General features: G+C 28.7%; 1 long non-coding RNA gene across 2 annotated transcripts; it reads left to right on the top strand.

Annotated features, from left to right (window-relative positions):
- Positions 1-139: 139 nt before the first annotated feature.
- LOC129315016 (uncharacterized) lies at positions 140-3,870 on the top strand. Of its 2 annotated transcripts, XR_008594361.1 has the most exons (7): positions 140-548; positions 911-994; positions 1,496-1,619; positions 1,896-1,986; positions 3,038-3,097; positions 3,209-3,420; positions 3,511-3,870. It is a non-coding gene; the product is annotated as an uncharacterized LOC129315016 (long non-coding RNA). The 2 variants fall into 2 exon arrangements; XR_008594362.1 differs by lacking the exons at positions 3,038-3,097; positions 3,209-3,420; positions 3,511-3,870 and adding an exon at positions 2,755-2,810.
- Positions 3,871-20,468: the final 16,598 nt, after the last annotated feature.

Genomic DNA, 20,468 nt, shown 5'->3' with positions numbered 1-20,468 from the left:
GATGGTTCTGTTGCCAACAGTGGAGAGATGGGAACCCGTGCTTTGTATAACATGTCACTCGGCGCTTTGAATCATTTCTGTTCCTTTTCAGATTCCTCTGTTGTCGCACTATTGGTCAAGTTTTATATATCCTATCATCCGTTTTCGTTTTGTTTCTTCATACAGTTGCGACTATTTCCTAAAAATTATTCCACTTTTTAACTTTTAAGCGCTCATCAATGATTGCAGCTCTTTTCCGTTTGTTATCAAACCAGTAGTTATCAATTCTTTTTCCAATTCATCCGTTTTTGTTAGAAATATATAAACTGTAGTTTCTTATTAAAAGTCTTCCATTGGTGTTTTCTCCATTCTCCTTCCATTCGCTTATGGAGGAAGTCTGTTCATGTTAGTCTATTTCCTCTTAGCCTGTAGGTTTTCCTGATGCATTCTTCCATTTCTTCTTCAAATACTTCATAATATTTTTCCCTTGCAGGTTCCCACTGAGATATCATTCAGAGAGCTGTGCTTTGTAGAAGGGAGTATTCCTGTGTCTTGAATCCAGTTAACAGGTTCTTTTCATCTATTCTTCCTTCCATTTTTATACTTTCTTTATTTTTTAAAAAGTTTTCCATCATTTTTCCTGATCTTTTCTCCGCTCTGTTTTTCTCTTCCTTACCTGGCGTCGTTCAATCCAATCGGTGTAATATGTGTTTTTCTGTGAAGAAATTTTCTGTTGTTTGTATTTCCATATTGTTTTGTTCTGAAAGGTTTGACTTTTGACTCCTGGCGATTAAGGATCCGATTGCGGTTTGATTTTTGTCCTCAGCCTCTCCAATTTTGATTCACCATAAGTGCATTGTTATTTACCTGTATATTCTTTTTTCAATTCTTGTGCCAATTTTGTCATTGATTGCTCTCTCTTTTGTTTTAGTTTAATTCATTCGCATTCCAAACTCAAGTCTGATTTTTGAAACACGATGCCAGAGAAGGTTGATTTATTGTATCATCAATATCAGTAAGTATCCGGTTTTGCATGATATGACGCAATTATAAACTGATCAGTTGCATCTCTTCGTGTCCCACGTTTATCTTTTAACGTATTTCCATGTAATTAGTAATTACTAATAGATGATATGAGAGTTCGTTTAATATTATGATTTCAGGGAACCTTGATGGCTCTTGTATATGATTTATCATGTTGCTATTAGTTTGGTTTCTACTTTTACGTTTTATACTTCTATCCAATATTTGACTCATGCGAATAAATTTTCTTTTGTTGTATTTGTTATCGTGAATCATTAAAATGATATATATTTAATTATGTCAACCAAAACTAACAAATATCTCAAAAATTCAACAATAGGGACTAAATCAAGAAAGAGGATAGTTGTTTTGAAACTAAGTTCGGTGGTGAGCTTTATTTGGCATATCTAAAGACAGTGATCTCAAAATAAAATTTCACATTGTTACTCTCGGAACTACTGTGATGTGCATATAAAATTTTTCATGGTTTCAGTTGACTGATGATCAAGTAGATGATATAAAGGGTAATGATCATTTAAATGCTGAATCAGTGGATGTTGATCCTAGCATTGATGAGACAGGAGCAAATGGTGTTGAAGATAGTAACAATAGAAATGGTAAATTTACACATAAATCTGAGTATTATTTGGCTTATGATTACTTGGAGGAGGCTTTGGCGTCGTGAATTATTACTACTTTCACCTTCACAAGTAATACCAACTTGCACTGCAGTAGAAGGCTTAGGCATAGTGAATTATGGTTTTAAATTGGTCATAATTTCTTTGTAAGCATGAAGTTACAGAAAAATACACCCTCTTCCAAGCGCAGAAAGATTGCAGAATGAAGTTATTAAGTGGCTCAATTAAGATCTTCCTATTCTTTTGACCTTGTAGATTCTTGGGCTTGATATCTGCGCTGACACAATGGGTGGTGATGCATAAGATAAAGGCATTCCAGGTGGACAGAAGAACAGGCTTACAACAGGTATGTAGAAATTCACAAATTAACTTTTTTTTTTTGTACTTCTTAAATTCAAAACATTCAAGATTCAGGTAATAAGTTTCATTCATGACTGAAAAATATGATAGAAGCACCCCCTCTTTACTAGACATTAAAATGAAGAGCTACTGAGACCTTTTGCCCTGGCTGAAATAAATATGTTCATCATACAGATAATTTTTTTCTTCATTGCTGGTCCCATAAAAACTCTGTTTATGGACGGAATATCAACTGGTTTGGACGGTTCTACAACTTCTCAAATAATTACCTAGTGCACAATGACAACTTGGGATCTAAATCCCCAGCTATATAATCTTTTTTCTCGGGCTTAGTCCCTTTTCTGTATCAAAAAAAAAACAAAATTTACGTGTCTCCAGTGGTCGGTACACATCGTAGATGCAACTGTAGTGGTTTTACTTCTTCTGCCAGCTCCTGAAACCTTTGAATTATTTGATTATCTTATTCTGATAACAAAGGGGAAGATTGTATATCATGGCCTGTGCAGTCAAGCACTCCAATTGTTTGAGGAATGTGGTTTCAAGTGTCAGGAAATGAAAGGAGTAGCAGACTTTCTCCAGGAGTTGTTGGTGATCTTATGATGGAATTGTTGGTGTCCCCTCATGCTATGACTAATGTTCTCCTAGTCGATAATGAGCATGTTAAATAGTTTGGGTTTTTCAATTTAGAATATAAAATAACATCTAAGTTGCTCCTTTAACCTCTTGTCTTTTTGGTTGTGGTGTGGAACCGTAGATAGGTTTTGAAGCTTGAGATTGCATTCACTCTGAAAACATGAAGTTATATGCACAGAGGAACTATGTTTAGATTACCCTTTGCTCATGGATTCCTTTTGGTATGCAAAAAAGTACATTAGTTTCACATAATGAACTCAAGACTTGTGCTGAAGTAGTCATAACTTCTTACATATTACAAAAACAAGTCCTTGAATTCACCAAGTACCATGTAGTATGGATTTTGATCTTGATGCATGATAATTATAAAATTTCAACATGTGATGCTGACATTCATGTTGCAGAGATATTGACAAAGTAATGGGCACTCCCTCAAAAGTTAACTTGCCTGACAGAAAAAGCTGGTATGTTATGATTGTATGGTATGTTAGTAATAGTCAACCATTAAAAAAAATCCCTTCGATCTTTAATGAGATATGACTCTTTTTTACGAAAATGTTTCTCTCAATATCCAGGGGGTTTCTTGTAGGTGGTCGTCATGTATAATCCTCTTGCATGTTATCGATACTTCAACTTTTAGTGTTAACCTTGATAAGAATATTCAAAACAAGTTTCAACGTAGAAAGGGTATTGTTCATTTAGAGATGTCATATCTTGATCTGAAGACCTGGAGATGGGAAAAAATGATGGATCTGTTGTTCGAGGTTAAGCTTGGTGTTGCTGATAAGTACTTCTCAAAGCTATGTTTTTCCTTCTTTTGCATTCTCAAACTTGGTGTTGCTGTTGACTGGGTGAACTTACCTTATTCTTAATTCAGTTAGACTTATCGGCAAGGGGCTAGATGGGACTGTTTTCACGAGCCCAGGTACAAAAACATGGTAGTTCCAGGTAGTACCAGAAATCGATATCTTGTAATTTGGTGCAAAAACATCCCAGTTAGGAGTGTCGTTTGGGTTGCCCACCATGACAAACCAATCAAAGACAACTCTAGCATGCCAAGCATAAACAGAGGGACATATCGTGATTCTCAACCAAAGTCACTTCCTCTTGTTTGACCCTTCTCCTGGACACTTCTTATGGGAGCTTGTAAATCATAATAACTCAGATATCAGCAGAGGGAATAGTGACTGCATCATCTTGTTTGGAGATCTAAATGATGTAAGACAGGTTTCAGCTGCTGGGCAAGATCTATATATTTGGTTGGCTGTTCCTGAAATAGTTATGACCCTTTATCGATCATATGCTGATTACTTTTTGACAGCTTAACTACATTTTTCTGCGCATGGACTGTTAGTTTGATCATATGTGAGGCTGTGAAGATATGCATTTGTTTTGATCCGATCGTGTGGAAATTTTTAGAACTCGATGATATGTTTGTAGTAGATTTAAGTTTCAAGGTTTAATTGTCACACTCCAAAATATGGGAATGATCGGCATGAGAGATGCAACTACACACATTCCTTATGCCCAATTCAAGAAATGTTTTATTTTAAAAATACTTTTCATTTACATAAACCCTTAATATTTTTTGTGAAATATCTAACAAAATCTCTCTTCAGAACAGGATTTTCTTAAAATTTTACAATACAAATTTTTAAAAAAATATTGTAACATTTAGAAGCTTAACTGCTTCCAGCCAACAGACAAAATATTTATAAAATAAAGACCCTTACCATAGTTTATGTGGAGCACTTATAACATTATTTATAAAAGTACAATAGATAAATTAAAATTTTACATAAAAAAATAAAAATTAATTAAAATGGCGTCACAACTTCAATCCAGTAGCAAATCCCTTGAATGATTTGATCTGGAATCAAAAATATTTTTTAATGAATAACGTTCCAACTATAACATTTTGCACATTCAAAATGAATAAACTATAACATATACATAAATTAAAGAAAAAACAACATAATGTAAATAAATTTGTAAGTTTGGAATAAGTTTTATATAACTTCAATATCAATAAACTTTAAATTTATAATGACAAAATAATTTTGACATTTAATCTTGACAAGTCAAAATTATTAAATAAATACATAAATAAAAATAATAACATTTTATAATTAAAAATCATTAATAATCAGTTAATTAAAAATTCATATTTTTGAAAATTTATCAGAACAATTTACAAACGTGGACATACAGTCTACGAGGGTAAGTAACCAAACGCAGCTTGAGCTATGAAATAAATGTGGACACGTAGTTCACGAGAGTAATACAAACCAAACACGGCTCAAAGTCACAAAAACAAACGCGAATCGAGACCCATAAATAACAAACATGAGAATAGAGCTCATAAAAATCAAACTAGTTAGTCATTGATCATGGCACGCCAAGGGCTAACGAAACTGCCGTTAGCAACCAGTGTCTTGTATAAAATTTCCTTCAAATTTAATGTTTCAAATTATAATTTTTATTTAAAAAATTAATAGCACTATATATGACGAGTGTTTGATGTGTGTAACAATATATGACAAGGATTTAAAAGCCTGTCATATATGGTGGTTTTTTAAATGCTTAGTTTCCTCTTTCATGTTCATTTTCAGATTCGCGCCGGTATTTTCCTTTCTTCTTCTCCATCCCCCCAACTTGTCCATTTGCCCAGATTCAACATGATTTCACCATGCTCATCTAGATCTACCTAGTCCATTCAAAGCTATGCTCAGTCTGCATTTTCATTGTCCATTCACTCACTATCATTCATCAACTCATTTGAGTTGCCTAACTCAAAAAGGTCGACATTGTTGAAGTACCCCTCTGATTCCACCAATTTCACCAAGGCTGACCCTTCTCGTGCTTTTGTTCGTAAGGTCAAGTGACTAAACGTTAAGGTCAATCCCTTCTTCTTCCTCCTTTTTTAATTCTTGCTTCTTCTTCTTCTTTAAAAAAATTAGATCTCATTGTTCTTTCAAAATGTAAGTGAAAAAATTCACTCTACCCTCTATATGATGAATCGGTAAAATCTAAAATCTCATTCTTTTCTATTCGTGATATTGTATATGGTTAATACTTTCTTAAGTCATAATTTTTATTTATAATAATCTTGTCACCATTTATTTGTTATTCTTTTGACCAGATATATTAGTTGTTACTGTTGGGAGTGAATTGAAATTTGTTCTTTAGCCAAAAAATATTATATTTGTCAAAAATAGTTTCAGTAGGCTCCATATTCGGAATATTCTATTTGTGCTATTTGAATTATCAATTTAATCAATATTCAGTAAAATAATAATATGTTAATATATAGTTATTATATACTACGTGCTGCCTCGTCTTCATCAGTAAAAAATAACATGTTATTTAGTCTACATTTTCATCATATTGTTGAGTAATACATGTCCAATTTTGAATATCGAAATGAAAATGAAAAGAGAATCTAATATTTACAGCCATGGATTTGTTTTTTGTGTCCGCAACCATGGATGAACAGCTAATTAAGTTCTTGTGCTTTTAATGATAATATGATTTAATAATTTTAATGAATTTTATTTTTGTTTCTTTTTGAATTGATTTCCATTCTAATTCAATTGATATTCTTTTCTAAAAATATTAATATATTACTGTCTGGATATAAATTTTGTATATCTATTATTTATTTATAGAGGGTTGCTGTAAAAACAACCCCTTATTACAAGAAAAAAAAGTAAAAAATGACAGTTATTAAATAACTATCATTTTTTGCTAGAATATATGATAATTATTTGCAATAACTGTCATATATTATACTACCAATATATGACGGTTATTTATAATAACCGTCATATATAATCAAGTATATATGACAGGAAAATAACCATCATATAAAGGAATAGACTTTAAATGACAGCCTAATAAATGACTATTTTTAATCATCATTTATAGGTAAAAATAATCATCATTTATGTTTGTTTTTGTAGTAGTGTTAATTATGCAAGTTTTATAAGTAAGGGATGTATAATTACAAAAGGTGGTTCTTTGATTTCTCTAGTTTTCCAACGTCTCGCTGGTGATAAACATCAGTCAGATCGACTCAAAGACCTTCCTTTTCTCTCTTTTCAAACCAACAATGTAGATAGACTAAGTAAGACCTTCCTCTTCTCTTTTTCCAGTCATTGGCGATTTATGCCTAAACCCATCATTGTCATCACCTTGCATTGTTGTTGTTATTCTTCTTAGTTCAAGTATCAGCATTACGCCTGTGTATGGTTACCATCACTATCGCTGTCACTGTCCCTATCACCATTGCCATCACTATTGTGACTGTGAGGAGGGGTGGAGGCTAAAAGACGAAGGAAGTGACGAGAGAGAGAGAGAGAGCGGGTGTAGGGCAGAGGCTTGTGTTATCATTGGTCTTCTTCTTCTTCTTGGTTCAAGTATTGGTATTGTGCTTGTGTCGTTATCGCCATCACCATCGCCGAGGAGTGGAAGGAATTTTGGCCACAATAACAATCAATCCAGGATTAATTTTCTAGTACTAGGAGGTAGGTAGTACTAAGTAATCCCACCTTAGTGGGATAGGGATTGAGATTAAATTTCTCAATACCCCATACCAAATATAAAAAAGTGAGATTGTTCAATACCAATCCCATTCCCACCTTGTCAGTGCTTTGTACCAAACAGGGCTGTAGTTCCTTCCCTCCCTTAGCTCGCCTCCTCAAAGAAAACCCTATGTAGGACTATCACCATAATCTGGTTTAGTTTCTTTTAGAATTAACAAGACTAAAATAGATGGTTTTCTATTAAAAAAAGATTAGAGTAGATGGTTTACATATATTTGTATTGAAAACTGTATATTTTTAGTTGATTTGTGTTGGATATACTCGTGCTAGTGTCTAGAGCAATCATGTATTTTTGCTAGTTTTGTAAGTAAAGGCTGCATAATTACAAAAGGTGATTCTTTTTCTTTAAAAAATACAATTATGGCCATAGGTATTTACTATGATTATGGTCAAACCCTCTCTATTATATTACTCAAGCATCTCTCTTACCCCTGACTTTGAATCTTCATCTTCAACACACATACAATCAACTTTGGCCATGGTCTCTAGCATGATGTACATCGCTTCTCCTCCATTTTATGTGCATGGATGCCGCCATCACTGGTGTAAGTGGTAGTAATAGAATAATTTTTTCCATAGGTTGAAGCAAAACTATAGTAAAAATGAAGCAATTACGGCCACAAGGTAGAACTAGACCTATGGCAATAATTATCAATTACTTCGTCAAGTCAAGCTCTAACTTGTGGCCATAATTAGTGCAAATAACCATTTAAATGGCATAATTTTAAGTTTTAGGGGGGACAACTAGAAAAAATGAAAAGTAAAGAAATTTTAAATACATCAAACACATGATTAAAAATAACATCATAGATTGCAACCAGCCATTATACAGTCCACAAAGTTTACTAAAACGAAAAAAATCTATTGAAAATTTTAAAAAAAATCATCAAAAAAGTGAGTATGACTAAAAAAATCTAGAACAAAGTATCCAACCTTAACCTGTAGTGAACATTTCATTCAAAAGATCCTTTGCCTTATCAACTCACCCTTTTTCAAAAGAGGTCTAATAATTGTATCAAGAGTTACAAAATCATATGAACATCAATTCTCTTTCATTTTATAAAGCAAGGTCTTTACTTCATCAAACAAACCCTCTTTATATAGACCATTGATCATTGTAGTATATGCCTAGGCATCCAAAGGATGGACGCTAGCCAAAGGCTACTAAAAAATCTACCACTCATCATTTAATCTATTTCCATTGCACAAACCATTAAGAAGTATGGTATATGTACATGTGTCAAGTTGAATTACTTAGTCAACAATTCGGTGGAATAAGGCAATTGCCTCATCAAGATGATGATTTTTGCACAATCCATCAAACAAGATTTGATAAAATATTATATTCAAGGCATGACAACTTGCATACATCTCATAAATAATAGCATGCATACATGACATTTTTCTTGATTTGCATAAACTATCAATAAGAGAGCTATAGGTGACAATATTAGGAAACAAATTTTTGCACTTCATTTCTTTAAAGAGATCATAGGCATCATCCACCATCTTGATTTTACAAAGTACATTAATTAAAATACTATAACTAAAAATATCAGGAGCCAAACCACTATTGACCATCTTATTGAACAATTCTCTTCACTTCTCAACATGATTGATCAAATAGTACCCATCCATTAAAGTGTTGCAAATAACTACATTAGGTTTTATATCATGCTTCATTATCATCATCCTAATAATAGCTTCAGCTTTAGTGACACTTCCTTCTTTACAGAATGCATTAGGACATCAGGGTGGATGCCTTCAATTCTCATTTGATTAAACAATTTTGTTGCTTTTACCCATTTATCCATGAAAAAAGCCATATATCAAAGAGCTGTAGGTCACAACATCAGGAAATATTCTATGACCAGTTATTTCATGAAATAAATGAGTGGCTTTGGTTATGAGTCCTTCCTTGTAAAAGCCATCAATAATTGTATTATACATGACTAGATCATGAAATAAATAGTGGCTTCATGTTATGATTTTATAATAAAGACAATAATTAGTTGCATTAGCATAAACTCATGCCTAATGATAATCACATATGCTCATTCGAAGTTGAAAAATGGAAGCCTTGAAAACTACAAAATAGTAATAAATATGACACGTCATACATTAAAATTAAAGAGTATAAATTTATTTATTTAATTTATATATATATATATATATATGAATTTAATTTTACAGCATAATAATTCATACTAAGGTCAAGATATGAATATTTTTAAAAAAATTTAAAGAACTAGGATCATGTCTTTTATATTCTAAAAGTCACATACCCATTTTTGTAAATATTTTTGTAAGCACTATTTGAATATAAAAATATGTTCTGATGAGTTTTAGACTAAACTGACCTAAATTTTTTATTATTAAAAGAATATTCAAAAAAAAATATATAAGCAAGTTATTAAAAGAAAGACATTTTGAAAAGCAAGAAGAATAAAAGATATATAAATTTGGGACTATTTTGATTCAATTTTATATTTTTAAATCCATAAAATAATTTTATTTATAATATTTTAAAAAAAAGTTTAGGAAAAAAATTTTTAAAAATATGTTTGAATTATTAATTTAAAAATTATATTTAAAGTGGTAAAATATAAGGTAAAAAGTAATTTATTTTATTAACATGATTATTAAAATATTATAAAGATATTCTATTTTTTGAAAAAAGATTCAAAACAACTTTTATCTATTTTATTTTTTTTCAAAACAAGTGAAAAAAATATTATATTTTCATTTTCAAACAATTTAAGTAACAATTAATCAAGATGATAAGAGTAACAAAATTTGGTGTCAATCCCTTGGACTTTGCTTATTCATGAAGGGTTATAGTAGTAGCATGATGTTTCATGCGTGCAAGAAATTTTAAAGTCTTAATGATTTTGGTTAAATTTTGAGATGTTATATTACCCATCTCACCTTTGCTCACATTTTGAATTGTCACTCCCCATTCCTAACAAATTATATCGGAGTTAGATTTTGCCCGAAATTTATAAGCTTGTTATTACTCACATGTTTAAAGGCCAAAATGAAATTAGACCTACTTTACAAAATATTTTTGTGTACCACATAATTTAAAGCCTAAAAGCTAGGTTGATCCTAAATAATAAGGACTTAATATGTTGGAGAGTTTTTTATATGAAAAGATTGCATCCTTATACTTAAAATATTTCTCATCAATTAATATCAAAGTCTGATATCAAGTGGGATAAGAAACCCTACTATTATATGTATTATTTGACCCACATGACAGTAACAATTAATTAAGATGTTAAGAATAATTAAATTTGATGTCAATTAATTAAATTTTTTTATTCATAAAAGATAATAAAAATAGTACAATACTTCATACGTATAAGAGATCCTAAAATTTTAGTGATTTAAGTTAAATTTTAGGATGTCATATTACCTGTCTCATCTCTGCCTTTGTTGTAAATTGTCGCTCTCCATTTTTAACAAGTGGTATAAGTGCTGAATTTTGCTTGAAACCTGTAAACTTATTATTACTCACGTGTTTGAAACTTAAAACGAAATTAGGCCTGCTTTATAAAAGACTTTTATGCGCCACGCAATTTAAAGTTTAAAAGCTAGACTAACCCTAAAGAACTTAACTTGATATTTTAGTAAGTTTTTTTATATAAAATTATTGTATTTTCATATTTAAGGGATTCTCCATCAATTGGTATCAAAGTCTGATACCAAGTGAAATGAGGAATACTACTATTATATACATCATTTGACCCATATAACAATAATAATTAATCCAAACACTAAGAGTCATAATGCTTCATGTATGTAAGAGATTTTAAAATTTTAGTGATTTAAATTGTATAAGATCAAAAATTATTATAAAATAAGACATTGAAAGAAGAGAAAGCCTCCTCAATACTTTGAGAATTTATCAAATTCGGATAAAAATAAAAGCAAAGAGTTAAGGCATACGAGAGAGAAAGAAGGAATGAGGATGGATATGATGCAAAAAACAATAAAAATTTAGAAAATATATATCATAAAGTAGCTCTATAAAAGGATATTTTGGTTGGATTCAAAAACTCAAATCTTTTAATATAAACTTCAAACCTTTCACTAAAAAATGTACCACAATCTAAACTTTACTTGAATAAATATTGATTCTACCATTTTGGTTTTATGACAAATGAAAATTTATTTTATATACTTTCTTATTTTAATCAAATGCATAAAAAATAACTAATAAAGAAAATTTTTTTTAACACATGAACATTGAAGAAAATAGCTTTTAAAGATAGAAACCACATATATTAGTCTAAACACATACCCAGATGTTACAGCTAAAGTATAAACCCATACCCAATGACAATCACATATGCTCATTCGAGGCCAAAAAAATTGAAACTCTAAAAATTATAAAATAATAACAAATATGACACGTCATACATTAAAATTAAAAAGTATAAATTTATTTGATGTAATTTATATATTTGAATTTAATTTTAGAGCATAATAATTCATACTAGTGTTAAGATATGAACATTTGAAATTTTTTTAAAGAACTAAAATCATGTTTTTTTTCATATTCTAAAAGTAAAATACTTATTTTATGTAACTATTTCTATAAGTACTATTTGAATATGAAAATATGTTTTGGTGAGTTTCAAACTCAACTTACCTAAAGTTTTCATGATTAAAAGAATATTCAAATAAGAAATGAATAAACAAGTTATTGGGAAAAAGAAAATTTAAAAAAAAAAGAGAAGAAGAAAAGATACATAAATTTGAGACTATTTTGATTTGGTTTTCTATTTGTAAATACATGAAGTAATTTTATTTATAATATTTTAAAAATAAATTTTGGAAAAAAAATTTAAAAAAATATATTTGAATTATTAATTTAAAAATTATATTTAAAGTGGTAAAATAAAAGATAAAAAAGTAATTTATTTTATTAAAATAATTATTATAAATTAAAACATAATGTTTTCTATTTTATTTTTTTTTAAATTTTACAAAACAATAAGTTATAAAATATTATAAAGATGTTCTATTAAAAAAAAAGATTCAAAACAACTTTTATCCATTTTATTTTTTTTCAAAACAGGTGATAAAAAATATTTGCAAACAATTTTATTTTTATTTTTAGACAATCTATAACTCAATAATAATAATAATAATAATAATAATAATAATAATCAACATTGATTGCATATATAGATTCATTGTGTGAAAATATTTATCGCATATATAGATTTATTGTGTAAGAATTTTTATCACTAATCTCTCCATATTTCATTGTGTAAGAATATTTATCACTAATCTTCATTTATTTTGTCATTGTAAGAATATCATTATATATATAAAAGTAGGGTTAAAGGTTATGAGAGAATGCCACGTATTCATTTTTAGGTTTGCTATAATTTTGTATTTCGGGATGCTTTTCTTGTGATTATGTGCTTCAGAGTCAGGTTTGGAGTCAAGTTTGGGATGATTTATTATTTTTTACTATATATAAAATATATTATTCAAACTTGGAGTTAGGTGCAGGATTAATTACTAACTTTTAGATGGATATAAAAATTCATTTTTATCTATTTGAAATTTAAATTTGAACATATTTAAATTCAAATGAGTATCTATCTATTTAAAAATTTAGAAAAAAATAACTTTTGTTTAAAAATTTCCATCTATCATCATGGATTTTCAAACATTTTCATCAATTATAAAGATTTGCCAAAAATCAAGGTTTGTATGATCAAATATATATATATATATATATATATTTGAATTTAAATCTAAATTAATATTTATCTATTTAAATATTTAAAAAAAGAATCTATGTTTAAATATTTACATCTATTCTGATGATTTCAAAAAAATTTGTATCATATAATAAAGTATAAATATCTTTTTATTTGAAGTCAAATTAATATCTATCTATCTAAATATTTAATAACTGATTATGTGTTTAAAAATAGTAAAGTGCATATTTTTTATTTACGGAAATTTATATCATCAATAATTTATTTTTAAAAATATTAAGTTTGATGGGTTGATATACATATTTAATATTGCATGGTTTAAAAAAATAATAATTTTGTTTATGATTTGCAAAATATATATGATAAGTGATAATTAATTTTTAAATTCAAATTAATTTGGAATCACTTTAAATATTTAGTCACAAAAATTAATACTTAACATCTGTTTAAAAAATCACCCCTCATTTTTCCTCCCAATTTAGCCTTATTTATTATAAATTATTAGGCTAGGCTAATATTACATTTCAGAATTCTACATTTGACTCACTCCTACAACTGCATTATGTTTATTCTCCTCTCGATTATTATTCATGAAATCCATGGCTTTTACATCTAAGATCCATGCAATTCATACCATCAATACAATGAAAAAGGATTGGCATATTATTGTTTGGTGATTCATCATGTGTGGAGATTGCCAGGTAGAAATACATCTAAAGACTTCAACCGGTGTTGAATTGGTCTTTCAGAATGTTGGAGTTATGATTTTCATATTTTCTTTTTTACAGTTGTAACCCATTAATTACGTCTGATATATAATACTTAATAAATCTATTTGAGATTGAATTTCTACAGTCATTTAAAAGTTTTTTGTGAGATGTTTTAGAGATAGGTTACATCCATTTAAAATATATAAAATTTTAAAATTTAGGGTCTCCCAATGCTCTGTATTGTATTGGAGAATGAACCATTCATACAAGATTAGCTCTATATACTTGACTACTGTGAAGTTGCATCCTAAGACAATTTTTATCCATCATTTTGGATTATATTTTGTCAATATTTCAGCTATTGTAGATAAGAAAGCAGGAGAAAATGAATAATAATTACTTAGTGGGTATGTTATTAAACTTTCTAAATTTTTTTTTCGAAAACTCTATTTATCATGTTTAATATAATATCTTATCTTAAACTTTTTCTATCTATTTGAAAACTTTATTTAATGAAACATATATGTAGCAGTATACTTTATTTATATGAAGCATTTTAAGTTAAACTTGCTATGTTGATACATGAAGGTTAAATAATATGTTGTTTATAATCATACCTTAATAATTATTTATATGTAGTAGGTTCCTTCATCATTGTTTATTTTTCTAATTTATTGTATTTAATTAATCATGCAAAATAAAAAAAATCATCATTATTCTACCTTGTAAATGACACCAGCTTTAATAATTGAGAAATATATTATTAGTTCAAATGATCACTCAAGAGTAACAACAACATTATTTAAAAAAGGTGTGAGATTAAACAATTCTAATCCAATGCCATATATCTAATATCTATGCAATGTGTAGTTATATATTATATTATATAGAACTAAAAAGGCATATGAAATTTTCTCTATTTAATAGATTATATATCATATTGGTTTTAAATTTTATGCTTTTTGTTTCACTTATTTAATTTTTTTAATATTCTTTAATTTTTTATTTTCCCTTTTTTGTTTGATACATGTCAGGTTGACACATTTCACCCCCTCCAGAGTCTAGAGTGGATGAGTGAGGTTATATGAGAGAGAGGGGAGGGAGGGAGAGCATTGAGTGTCAGGAAGGCGAAGCGTGAGGAATGAATTTCAATGTGGGAAATGACACACACACACACAGAGAGAGAGAGAGAGAGAGAGAGAGAGAGAGAGAGTATATGTGTCATTATATAAAAAAATCAATGGTTTAGAGTTAATAACATCATCAATCCATGTGTTGTCTAAAATGCGTGTTTTAAAAGTTTTTGAAATCAGATAACTATCACTACAAAAAAAATGACTCGTGACAAAAGTCCAAAAGTCACTGTTAAAGGTTTTTAGCAACAAACTTTCACTGCTAAAGGGTCCCCATTAAAAATCTATTCACTAATAGTTTTTGTAGTTGACCCTTTGGTGGCGAAAAGTCATCACTAAAAACTTTTAGCAGCAACTCTAAAGTCACTGCCAAAAGTCTTTTAAAAAAAATAAAGGAGTCATCTCATGTCACGTTAGCATCTCCTCATGCCACGTCAACTAATAGTTTGTGCCACATCATCTGCCACATATGCAGCTCCTTATGCCATGGCACATATAGGGTAACATGTCATGTCACCCCACCATGTGTGTGTCATGTCATGCCACATCACCTGATAAATTGTGCCACATCATACCATATTATCACCACATGCCACGTCACATATTTATTGTGAAATATGCCCAAGATAGGATTTGAGCCCTTAACCTCCACCTCTTAAGCATTAAGTCCTTTTTTTCTTTTGCCAGTTAAACTAAAATGCACTTGTAGTTATTATATGCAAAATTAAATATATATTATTTAACCACATACACATATATCAAATAATATATTATCAAAAATATATACATAGATATTTTATTTTATTTTCATTTATTAATATGTTAAAATAGTTTCTATGAATGTATATATATATATATATATATATTATATTCTTTAATAAAATATTATTTTTGTTAGGAAAATGAACTTAAAATGAAATGATTTTAAAATATTAAATAATTTTCTTATAAACATTTTTACCAAATTTTAAATTTTCTTTTTTAAATGAAAATAATTAAGTACATAATTTATTTATAAGTATGGATTATATTAGTTTACATTAAATATCTCTTACTTTTTTCCATATTTTTCTCAAATATTAATAGATAAATTATTAAACTTTTATTTTCTCCCAAGTTAAATGCTTCCCCTTCTTTTATTAAAAATAAATTTTGTCTATAATTTTTCAATTATCTTAAAAAATATTTTAATAAAAAATTCATTTTAGTATATAAATTTTGTTAATAGTCATTTTAAATAATTATTCTTTATTATCTTTGAGACAGAAAATGGGTGGACATGTGATAAACTAAAACTAGATGCCAAACAAAAAAAAACTCCAAATTAAAAATCTAAGTGGGGTATTTCATAATCAAAAGAGAAAAAATCTTGCCTTGACTCAATCTAAATTAATTTGGACTTTCATCATAAAGTCTCTTTAATAGAGTCAATCTAAAGATAATTAAAAATACTTTTTAATAACTTTACAATTTAAAATAAATAAAATTTAATAAGTTTATACATAACTTCATTCATAATTCAAAAAACTGTCAAGTCTTCTACACCTATTTTATTTGTTACTTATGTTAAATAACCGTGGAGTGTCTTATTTAAATAATCATGTGATAGTAAAAAGTAAAGCTCCACAAACGAAGTAGACATCATGTGTATACCAAGCCAAGCATCAAATGTGCAATGTGTCAAGTAATCTGCAATGTCATTTGCATCTTGCAATATCTATATAACTTTAACATTCTAATGCTATTCATGTATATGTGTGTAAGTAAATAAGTATTTATATATAACTTCAACATTCTAATGTCATTTATTTCTCATTCCATATATAAATTCCTATAGTGGCAACAAATTTTGGTGCTAAAAGTAATTATATAAATCAATTTTTACAAAAATATTTTTTAATTTTTTAATTATTTTTTATGAAAATACTTTTGACACTGACAAACTATGGCCGTGAAAAGTAATTGCACAAATTTTTTTTAAAATTTTTAATTATTTTTTATGGAAATACTTTTAGTGCACGACAATTTGTCACCGTTAAAAAGTAATTACATAAATTATTTTTAATTTTTAAATTATTTTTTATGAAAATACTTTTGGGGGCGATTGTTTGTCACCGCTAAAAGTAATTACATAAATTACTTTTTATTTTTTAATATTTTTTTATGAAAATACCTTTAGGGGAGACAAAATGTTGCCGCTAAAAATAAGCATAAATTATTTTTTATTTTTTATTTATTTTTATAAAAATACTACTCTCCCCGCTAAAAATTAATTACATAAATTATTTTTAATTTTTAAAATTTTTTATGAAAATACTTTTGGCGGCAACAGTTTGTCTCCGCTAAAAGTGATTTTTAGTGACAACAATTAAAAGTCGCCATTAAAAGAGGGCCTTTGGTGGTGACATTTAAAAGTTGCCGCTAAAAATCTACTTTTGGCAACGGCAACAAAATGTCATCACCAAAGGTCTGCTTTTAGTGGTGACTTTTAATTGTCGCCACCAAAAGTAGACCTTTAGCAGTGACTTCTTTTTGTTACTGCTAAAAGTCACTGTCAAAAGTTATTTTTTTGTAGTGTATATAATGTTAGATAGCGGTCATTTAGAAAGACTCACATATAGTCTCTAGGAAAAAAATTAAAAAATAAAAGAGACTATAGAAATTCTTTCTAAATAATAGCTATATAGTTCAAAATAACCATTTGCTATTATTTAGAAAGAACCATTATATAGTCTCTAGAAAAAAATTTAAAAAAAACAGAGAATGTATAGCGATTCTTTGAAGTAGCCTACATATAGTTTCAAGACTACATAATGGTTATTTTGGATAACCATTATATAGTTTCTTTTTCCTAATATCGCTTCAAATATATAGTGATTTTTCAATAACTGCTATATAGAAAGCACTATATTATAGCTTTTTTTTAGTAATGTTTGTCCAAACCCTTAAGGAATCAAGAGGATCCATGGCTTGAATTCTCCATGAAGAATGCTATAGTGTTCATGAACTTCATGATGATTCAAGGCAGCTTGAAGATAGAGTTTGAAGGCTAAGGATCGAGTGGCTTCCTATGTAATAGTCCAAAAATTTTCGTGAAATAATAATAATAATAATAATCATAATAATCATAATCGTAATAATAATCATAATCGTAATAATCATAATAATAATAATAATAATAATCATCATCATCATCATCATCATCATCATCATCATCATTTTGGCTAGCTATTTGAGTTGTATTTTTATAAATGTTGGAGCAAATTCAACTAGAGGAATTGGTCGTGGAGTATGTGCCAATCATATATCAATTAGATTAGATTCTAATTACGAATCCTTAAGAGGCCAAGAGCAAAACTTTCCTTTGTTTTTTTCCCCCCATATCTCCCTCATTTCATTTTCGATCCAACTAAAAGTGAGAGAAAGAGAGCTTTGGACCATGACCCTGCGACCTTCATCATCATTGCCTTCCTCTTCGACTCCCATCTCATCGCCAATGACCGTGAAGTGCTCGTCACTGCCATTACAGAGATGTTTTCTCCGTTTGCTATTCTATCCTCATCATTCACAGTTGCGTTGTTAGTGGTGCGTGGGAGCTAAATCATCAGAACTGGAGGTGCTGCTCTAAGTCTTTCTTCTTGTTTTGGTTTTGTTGGCTCTATTCTTCTTCCTTTTCCATGTGTCGTGCCAGATTTCCTCCCCTTTTCAACATCGTGAACTCCTCTTCTCTCCTCATTTCCATCATTGGTGATTTTCAGGTAAGAAGCTTCAATCTTCTTCCTATTTGCTATATGTGTGTGCTGTTGGTTAAGATTACGGAATTTTCCTTTCCTTTTTCACCTACTGTGGTTAATGTGGAGTTGGGATTTTGATTTTCTTTGATTATTAAAGTTGATTTATGTTGTAGGAATGATATTAAGAAGCTTGATTAATTTAAATGTTGATATTGGAGAATTTATGGAAAATAAATGGTTGGAATAAGATTTGGAAGGAAGAGCCTAGACTTATGATTTAAAGATTGGTGCCACAATTGGTGCCTACAATATATTTGATGAAATGTTTGTTAGAGGGAGTTGCTTAATTTTGTACTTCTTGAAATCTCATTAAACCTCTTGGGAGACATAACTATTTGGATGTTGTTATCTTGTGAATTGATCGTAATGTTGTGTAGAAATTTGATGATGAAGGTACTGCACAGCTAGTTAAATTTTGTTTTTAAAAAAAAGTTATACAATTCTTGAAAAATTGTTGGACAAGAGGTTTACATGTTAAAAAACTTTATTGTATGGTTTGAAATGATGTACATTTAGTGTTTTAACAGAAAGCTTAAGAGGAGATTGTATTTTAATAAAGTATTTAGCTATGGCTTTTGAGGGACCTTTTTTGCATAAAGTCTTCATTTTAAAATTTCAAATTTATTATAGCTAAATTTTGGTGGTGATAATGTTGGAAGGGAATTATTGAATTTGTTGAAAGTCTATTAAAATCTTAATTTATAGGGTGTTTAGAAGAAGAGAAACTCAATTAAAGTGGTAAGAGGAGAGAACCTTGTACTTTGGAAACACTTTAGGTAAGTAAATAACACCCCAGTTAACTTATCAATAAAAAATTTTCATTGAAAATATTATATTTTTATGTAGATCATTTTTTAATGATAACTATGATAAATAGTGGGTACTTTGCTAATTAAATTATCTTATATTTGAAAATTATAGAATAATGGCGAAGGGTAATTAAATTATGACCTATGCGTGTATTTCTTTTCTTAAAAAATATACTTTAAAAATTGATGAAGGCATTTTTATTTATTTAGCTCTAGTAATTCTTGTTTACTCAATAAATGTAAGCTTGGGCATTAATTATAAAATTTTATACTGGCAAGTTTTGAGATTCAAAACTATTCATGCAAATTTGATATTGAAAATAAAAATTTCATTTTAGTAATGAATATTTATCTTGCCTATTTGAAATTTGGTTTTTAAGAGAACTATAAGCATAACACTAGTTGCTAATGACAATTTGATTAATCTGTAGCTATAGTTAATGAGTAGCTAGTTTGATTCTCGTAAATTCTATTATCACATTTGTTATTTGTGGATCTTATACTTGCATTTGATTTCATGGCTTTGAGCGACATATGGTTAGTATTACCCTCATAGATTATGTGCCATGTTTGTTTTTGTGGTTCAAGCTGTGTTTGTTTATTTACCTTCATGGACTATATATCCACGTTTGTTACCTCTTCTATTAAGCCTTGAAAATTCTAAATTTTTAAACAAATTGTGTATCTAAAATTTCAATATTTTTAGTTAAATTTGATCCATATAGGAATAATTTGTTTTCCTCAAGCATGATAGAATAGAGTGATTTTAGTTCACTCTCATGTTATGGTTATAATTAAGATTTCTAGATTTAGTGAGTTTATCATATTGAATTATCCTCTTTTCAATTATTTTACATAATTATTTGATTTTATTATTTTTACTCTTTTGAATTTTATATTTTTAGGATGCTATTCACTGAAATGTCATCTTAGATTCTTTAGCTAACACTAAACCTCCTACCAATCACTAAGCGGCTTATGGCTTGGATTGGTGAATATTCATTTTGGAAATGCCTTCCTTTTGATGTAAGTTCAAAAATT

Source organism: Prosopis cineraria, unplaced genomic scaffold (assembly GCF_029017545.1).
Source record: "Prosopis cineraria cultivar Desert tree isolate PC_DT_omini unplaced genomic scaffold, ASM2901754v1 PC7, whole genome shotgun sequence".
NCBI lineage: Eukaryota > Viridiplantae > Streptophyta > Magnoliopsida > Fabales > Fabaceae > Prosopis > Prosopis cineraria.
The sequence above is the reverse complement of the archived record's forward strand: the minus strand, read 5'-3'. Positions and strand labels throughout refer to the sequence as shown.